Source organism: Mytilus galloprovincialis, chromosome 8, assembly GCF_965363235.1.
Source record: "Mytilus galloprovincialis chromosome 8, xbMytGall1.hap1.1, whole genome shotgun sequence".
Taxonomy (NCBI): Eukaryota; Metazoa; Mollusca; class Bivalvia; order Mytilida; family Mytilidae; genus Mytilus; species Mytilus galloprovincialis.
In genome coordinates this window covers 92,043,753-92,051,107 of record NC_134845.1, presented here as the reverse complement: position 1 = coordinate 92,051,107, position 7,355 = coordinate 92,043,753, and the positions used below count along the sequence as shown (strand labels likewise).

The window sequence follows — 7,355 nt, the reverse complement described above, 5'->3', positions numbered from 1 at the left end:
CTTCTATCATCAATAGAATTTTGTCACCGATCTGTAAGACTATCACACAATATTGTATACTTTACTGCCATGGCTTGGAACGGTTACATAAAGAAACTGAAAAATCTTTTTGTTCTTTTGGATTAATGAAATTAAGGAAAGTGTCTAAATTGAACTGCTTTCACTATCCAATAGTATTGTTATGAACAAAAACACAAAAACGGAATAGTATACATGATTCAAGCATTCGTCATATTTATATTTGTCGTTTCTTGAAATACATGTTTGTTTTGTAAGAATGCTTTCCATGCCTCCTTTTGTATGTGACTTTAATTTAATTTTTCGTTTCGTGTCGTCTCGTTTTGTTGTGTTCCGATTCGTAACGTTTCGCTCTGTTTATATATTTCTTAGTGTGTTTCCCTATTTTTCGGTTTTCACCTTTTCAAGGATTTAACTGTCCCCATGGTCCCAATTGTTTAGAAAGAAAATATGATTCGTTTAGTCACCCTAAACCTAAATAAACATAAAGAATTCTTAAACTTTTAATTATTTAAAGTACAAACGTAAAAACACTACAGAGTATAAATTACCAAATAATAAATAATAGATGATAATTCGATATCACAAAATGACTGACGAATAGAAATAATTTTCTAAGAATTATTATTATATAGAAATAATATACACCACAGTAAACGAACATTTAAATACAGTTGTAAACAAAATTGATAATTTGAGAAATAAAATAAAATGTTAATTGACATTTACACAAAGTTTCTCGTTACATTGAAGACCCATTGGTGGCCTTCGGCTGTTGTCTGCTCTATGGTCGGCTTGTTGTCGCTTTGACACATCCCTATTTCCGTTCTCAATTTTACTATTTGACAAATTTGGCTATATTTATGAGTGCTTCTCATGTAGGTTAATCCGCTTATTCTTATATACTGACTACTTCAAGATTTAGTACCGAGAACTGTATAAATTGTTATTTCTTTTTCTAGCATTGAGCAAAATTCTAGTATTCGGGAAGTAAGCGCTCTGGTGTCGACGTGATTATTGATATGCAAATTCTGGAAATATCTATAAATTAAAATAATCGAGAATCTATAGTTCAAAATACCTCCGTCATAGCTGACCCAAAGTGGAAAAGAACATTCGATTTTCTGAGGTGCACTATTATAAATATAGTCAACATTGCCTTTCAATGGCTTTGGTTTAAAAACAAGGAAAGCAATTCCGACACAACAAATACATACAGGTTATTTTTAATCAGATTTAAGCCAACATATAATCGAACTATACATTATAAAGTTTATAAGAAAAGACTTAAACAAAACACTATTCAGGCTCTAAGGATTGAGGTAAATCACCTCATCTATAGCTGTTCACTTCACATCCTTGTCATTTAAAACAAAATGTAATCCTCAGATTAACAGTCTCCCGAAATTCCAATTCCTGTAATCCCAATGTTTGCACAAATTGTAATAAAAACTAGAAAGTAACAGACGTAGTGCATATACAAATCGGTACGGCAATGTGGGCATTGACACAGATCGCTGTCAATAAATTCTTTACGTCTATACTTTGTTTTACAACAACAGCAGAACTTAAATAATTTCTTGTTGATTGTATTAGTTTTTGCTCGGCTCACTGCAATACGGTGTTTGTAATTAAAATGCGCTCTAATAACAGTGAATAAAACGAACAGTACGTGTGACGCTAACGAAAGGATGATTAGCGTTAAGAGGTGAACATAAAATCGATTTTTATTTCCTGAACATAAAACTGCTCTTAACTGTGAAATATTTGCCATCATAAGCGAGACGTCTGCTATGGTTTGAATAAAGTTTTTGCTTTCGGAAAAGCGGTTGGAATTTTTCTGGTCGCCTTTATCATTCTTCTTCTTCTTCTTCTGAAAAAAAATGTGTACCTATATACAAAGGATGTATCATTTATTCTTACAACACTTACAGAAGATTCATATAAGTTAGATGAGAGGTGGTATAATTGTGTCACAGAACAAAATATGATATGAGCCTTCACTGTGTAAAACAACCAAGATATGAAAGGGTTAACTAACAAATATCCTAATGACATCGATTTTTCCGTTTTTATAAGACTTTTGCACAGTTCTTTTCCAAAAACAAACTAACAGGCTAACTGAAACCATTAGTTTATGTCTTATATAAACTTGAGAGACATAAACTTGATACATAAATGTTGTATGTACGTTCTATCACTTTCTTAAGAAACAAAAATAAATCTTCCAACACCGTATTGCCACCCAGCCAGTATATGGTGATTCGCCACTGGTGTGATTAAAAATACGAATTTTGAATATGAAGGTATGTCTTCAAATAAATTACAGATTTGTTTTCTTTGACTGTCAACCTAGAAACAAGACATCCGAAAGGGACAAGATTAACATCAAAATCCTAAATAAAAGGTATCATCTATCTTTGACCATTTTGATGAAATTTCCTATGTTGTTGCTTTCTTTATCCTATTTCATTTCTGTTTATAAGTCTTTTCTCCGTTCTACTATTTCGTTTGTAAATAACAAATGTAAAATACTTTACCTTAGGGTCCCTTTTTTTTCTTTCGTTTTCATCATCTTCTGGGACGACCTGAAATTATTTCTATGCCTCAATTTTAACAAGTATTCAAAAGTCAATTAGAGTTACACATGTTTTACGGCATTGCCTATTGTAATACAAAATGTTTATCGCAAAACGCCAGTTTGTCAGTTGTTGTGCTATTAAAAAATGCTTCAGTTCATTATTTATAGACGTTAATTGCATTGCCAAATATTAACAACAAAATGAAACGGTCATATTTTTGGAAGTCTGCACCAATTTTAACATGGCGTTTTGTCCATGAAATTAATAGAGTGAAAAATCATTACACAGTACCTTGTGGAATTTGCCTTGGAGTTCGGTATTTTTGTTATTTTGCAACGATATGGAATTTTTTTTTTATCAAAAGGCAATTTTATTATTAAACTAGAGGCTCTAGACAATAAATAAAACAAAAATACCGAACTCCAAGGAAAGTCAACAACTTGGACCGTCTATACAAACTGACACAATCAAACGTTATCAACCAGCAGAACGAGTGAAAAAACAATAGTCATATAATGACTTTATATAGGAATTTTCCGAGAAAAATAAAATTAGGGTTTAACATAGATTTATAGCAAGCTGAGACTGCCAGTTCTATGACAGATGTGTTGCTTAATCAGTTTTTTGATCTTGTGCGGCTCATTTAAATATATATATACATATTAAGTATGTCTTGCTGATGATTTGTTATGTTAACTGCTTTTTTTTTCAACAAAAGTTTTTGCCATAAATGGAAATATAGGGACAAATTATCTTTAAAAGGCAATAACCCTTATAAGTAGTTGACATACTGTTTTACCCATGTCGGTCATGTTGATTGTCAAGCAGAATCAGTGTACACACTTTTAAACTGGACATGCGTAGCCCCTTGATAATTGAGTCCAAGTGTTGTTACAATTGGCCTAGTATTTTGAGAAGAGAAGATTTGTGTAAAACTTAAAAGTTTACCAACAACGGAGACGACCGACAACGAACACCAATCAAATGATGAGAATAGCTCCCTTCACCCTTCGGAAAAAAGAAAAAGTGACAAATTGATCAATAGTTTTGTCATGTTTGTGGTAAATAAATTAATTTGAAAAAAAGAGTTTTCATAACTGTTTTGGGTACTGATTATTCCTTCAGTCGGGTCTTTAATATAAAAGAATATAAAAACCTGAGGGTTGCCTTGATTTTGCCATTTTTTCTTCTGTTTTTTCTGCTTTCCATTGTATGAATTTTCCTGAAATTATCACTATACCTTAATTGTCACGAAAAAATGTATATCTCAAAATATCCGATTGTCAATAGAAATCCTATCACACATAAAGGTGAATTCGATTATTATAGAATCATATTAGAATTGCAATATTTTTTCCAAGAGAGTGATAAGGTGGGGTAGAACTCTGAAATAATACAGGTAAATGATTATTGGAAGATTTAAAAAGGCCAACTTAAAGGGTGTTTCGTTCTTAATTCTGGGCCACTAGAAATGTTGCAAGATCTTAAGACAAGTTTTTCTTATACCCAAATGTCCGACCAAGGGGGTGTCATGGGCAAGACCAATAATGTATTGTCGGCTTCATACATAATGGCAGCAGTACTTAGTATACAACTCTTCATTCCTCTTCTTTGAAAACATCAGAGGGGTCTCCATTTCCTCATTAAAATGCCGTCATGAAGGAAATAACATTCGGCCACTTTGTCTGCTTCCTCCTGCTGAGCCAAAGAACGTCATGGTCTTTATTTTGCTCTTTCGCATACTTTTTGTCTGTCTAATGAATGACTGTTGTCGTCTGGCCATGACATACTTACATGCTTGTTACCAGTGGTTTTATTATGTTTTTTATCTTATGGTTACGTTATGCTGGGCGAGCCCCCAATTTCAGTTATGCAAGAAATCATCTTTGCATTATAGCCTAATAAAGGCAACAGTAGTAACTCATAAATCCATGAAAAAAACCAATATCGGGGTAACAAACTAAAACTGATGGAAACGCATTAAATATAAAAGGAGAAAAACGACACAACATTAAAATGTAACACACACAGAAACGGACTAAGCATTAGAAAAATCCCAATGAGAATAACAAATATAACATCAAAACCAAATACATGAATTTGGGAGATAGATAAGTACCGTGACAAGTATTAAAGTAATGTGAATTCACACTAAAAAAAAAGAGACAACAAACAACACAACAAAAACACAACGTTAAAATGTAACACACACAGACACGAACTATAATATAACAATGGCCATATTCCTGACTTTGTACACACAAAAAAACAGATCAATTATCAAAATAATAAGTGTTATTATACAATTTCACAAAAAATATTATACAAATTTAAATGTCAACTAAACTGTTAACAATATCTGAATGTCCAAAATTCTAGTCTTTTCTCTTAACGGTATCGGAATCCAATGTACACTGGTTATAAGTGTGTCAAATATGATTTTCTTGCATCCTGTATACGTCAAAAAGTCCTGATTTAATTAACCGAAACCATTTGGACTTCTTAAGCGTGTTGTACACCAATGACTAATAGACTAATGATCATATTAATAATATTTATACACAACAACATAGAGGATTTATACCAAATCAGATGTCTTACCCATATTATACACGAAACATCTTTCGCCTCTCTCTTTCATAAATAAGCACCAAAATAATTGACAATTTATAAGTATTACTGAGTCATGTTATCATAGTTTTTCAATATTCCATTAAAACTTTATGAATAAAGCAAATATTTGCTTGGCTTACTTTTAATTTGCAGCGTTCGCAAACACATTTTTTTGGAAATATTGATTCCACTTAAATAATAAACAACAACATTTCATGTACGGTTGGCACTTTATATCAATGAAGAAAAAAAATCAGTTTCTTTTTGTTTGATGCTTCATCTATTACGTTTTGTTCTTTATTTGTTTATATTTTGTCTATTCATCTTACTTTGTAATGACATATTTATTTACCTGTGTCTCAATATCAGTTGATTCACTCATGATTAGCTGTCTGAATTCCTGCAATCAGAATATCTTCTTAATTGTCAATCAAAATTACCCATATTTGTAAATACCTATTTGGTTGATAGAATGTGTATTATCAAACACCAAGTTATAAATTTACGTTATATCAATCAAACTATTAGCTGTTTTAAACACTGGTAGATTCAAATGGCCAATTTCATCGACGAAAAAGTTTATTACTATAATCACTGATAATGTAAACATCTGCATCTCAATCGGATACATGAGGATTTATAAAGAAATGCGCATCAAATGCAGTGACAATAACATCTTAGTGCTCATTGCCAATCATAAAACATTATATATATATATTTGTGCGAATCATCATCTTGTTAAAAATGTTTCAATTTATTGGAAAACGTTTTAATTAAAGCATATCTCTAGTAAAAGCAGAGTATGACTTTCGTGTTATCATCTGTATTTATGTATGTAATGTATGCAACTAGACGCCTCATATTAAAAATAATAGTAAATAACAAGGTTTGTCTAAGTTAAATGTTCCTCATGAAGTTCATTTCTTGAACAAAAATTTCAAAAGATATTAATCATCAAAGCACAGTTAAAACCTACCTTGTAGTTCCAGTCACTGCTTTTCTAAGTAAAACAAATATAAATGTATGGGACTTATATAACATTTTGACAAACACGTTAACTATTTGTTGTTATTTGTAAAAGTTACCTTTAAAATCATTTAACAACTACGTTTGTGATCCCTACAACAAGTTTTTCATTTCAAAAACAGATCGTGTGTCGAATTTTATAAATATGATGATCAGTTAGTTGTGTTATCTTTCGCAGAAATTGGAACAAAACAGTTATGGTTGCTACCATCACGTCTTTTCTACTCTAGTTGACAGTTGCCATAGTGGCAAAGATACCACATCTCCTTATTAGCTCATCTGGCCAAAAGAGTCAAAAGAAAAAAAAAACATTGAAAGTTTTTTAATTTAATTTTCAGATAGGGATACTATCCTGATTCTAAATAACAAACATTTCAATAAGAGTTTACATCTCCCAATTCCCAGTGAAAGTATGATGAAGGATACTTCAAAAAGTAGAAGTATCTTGTTCTATTTCTCGAATTCAAGCTAGAACATGTATAAAACTCAATAATTTAAACTTTCAGCTAGTTAACATCTATTTCTCAGTAGTACCACATCCTCTGCGAGTACATGTCATTCACTTTTTTAAAAATTTAACTTTATTTTGCTATTATTAGCTAGATATGAGATGCAAACATCATATTTTTAAACATTTTTACAATTTAGACCGTTATAATAGTTAGAGAGAAACTATATACAGAACAAATGATCAGCACGGGAAGGTCTACTAAAGAGTCAATACTGCCGAATTCGTCATTTGACTCCTTTTAGAAGTTTTAACTTGTTATGGCCATGTTTTTCAAGTTTGATTATTATATTAAAAACTATAATTGATATTGAAAAAATCGTTAATAGCAAAAAGATCAACAGGACAAAAATAAGTCAACATGGCCAAATCGTCCATCACTACTAATAGGATTTTAACCCTTAAATGAGGATTTCTATATATTGTTTTAGCTTTTGACAAAACTATACTAGCTCAAGAGAATAAAAACGGTCAAAATAACTAGCAAGATAATTTCCGCAAATAAGTCAATCCAGTCCTTATAGAAATTATTGGACTTGTAACATGTGTAAGTTGCATTATGTTTATCTTTTTTCCAATGTTGGCCAAAAACTATAGGTGAGAGAAAC

At 31.3% G+C, this 7,355-nt stretch overlaps 1 long non-coding RNA gene across 2 annotated transcripts; it reads right to left on the bottom strand.

The window, feature by feature from the left end:
- Nucleotides 1-1,686: 1,686 nt before the first annotated feature.
- On the bottom strand, nt 1,687-6,219 carry LOC143043680 (uncharacterized). Of its 2 annotated transcripts, XR_012968545.1 has the most exons (5): nt 6,190-6,219; nt 5,566-5,613; nt 3,757-3,822; nt 2,559-2,606; nt 1,687-1,888 (listed from the first exon to the last, which is right to left on the bottom strand). It is a non-coding gene; the product is annotated as an uncharacterized LOC143043680 (long non-coding RNA). The 2 variants fall into 2 exon arrangements; XR_012968544.1 differs by lacking the exon at nt 6,190-6,219 and having other exon boundaries at nt 1,752-1,888; nt 5,566-5,650.
- Nucleotides 6,220-7,355: the final 1,136 nt, after the last annotated feature.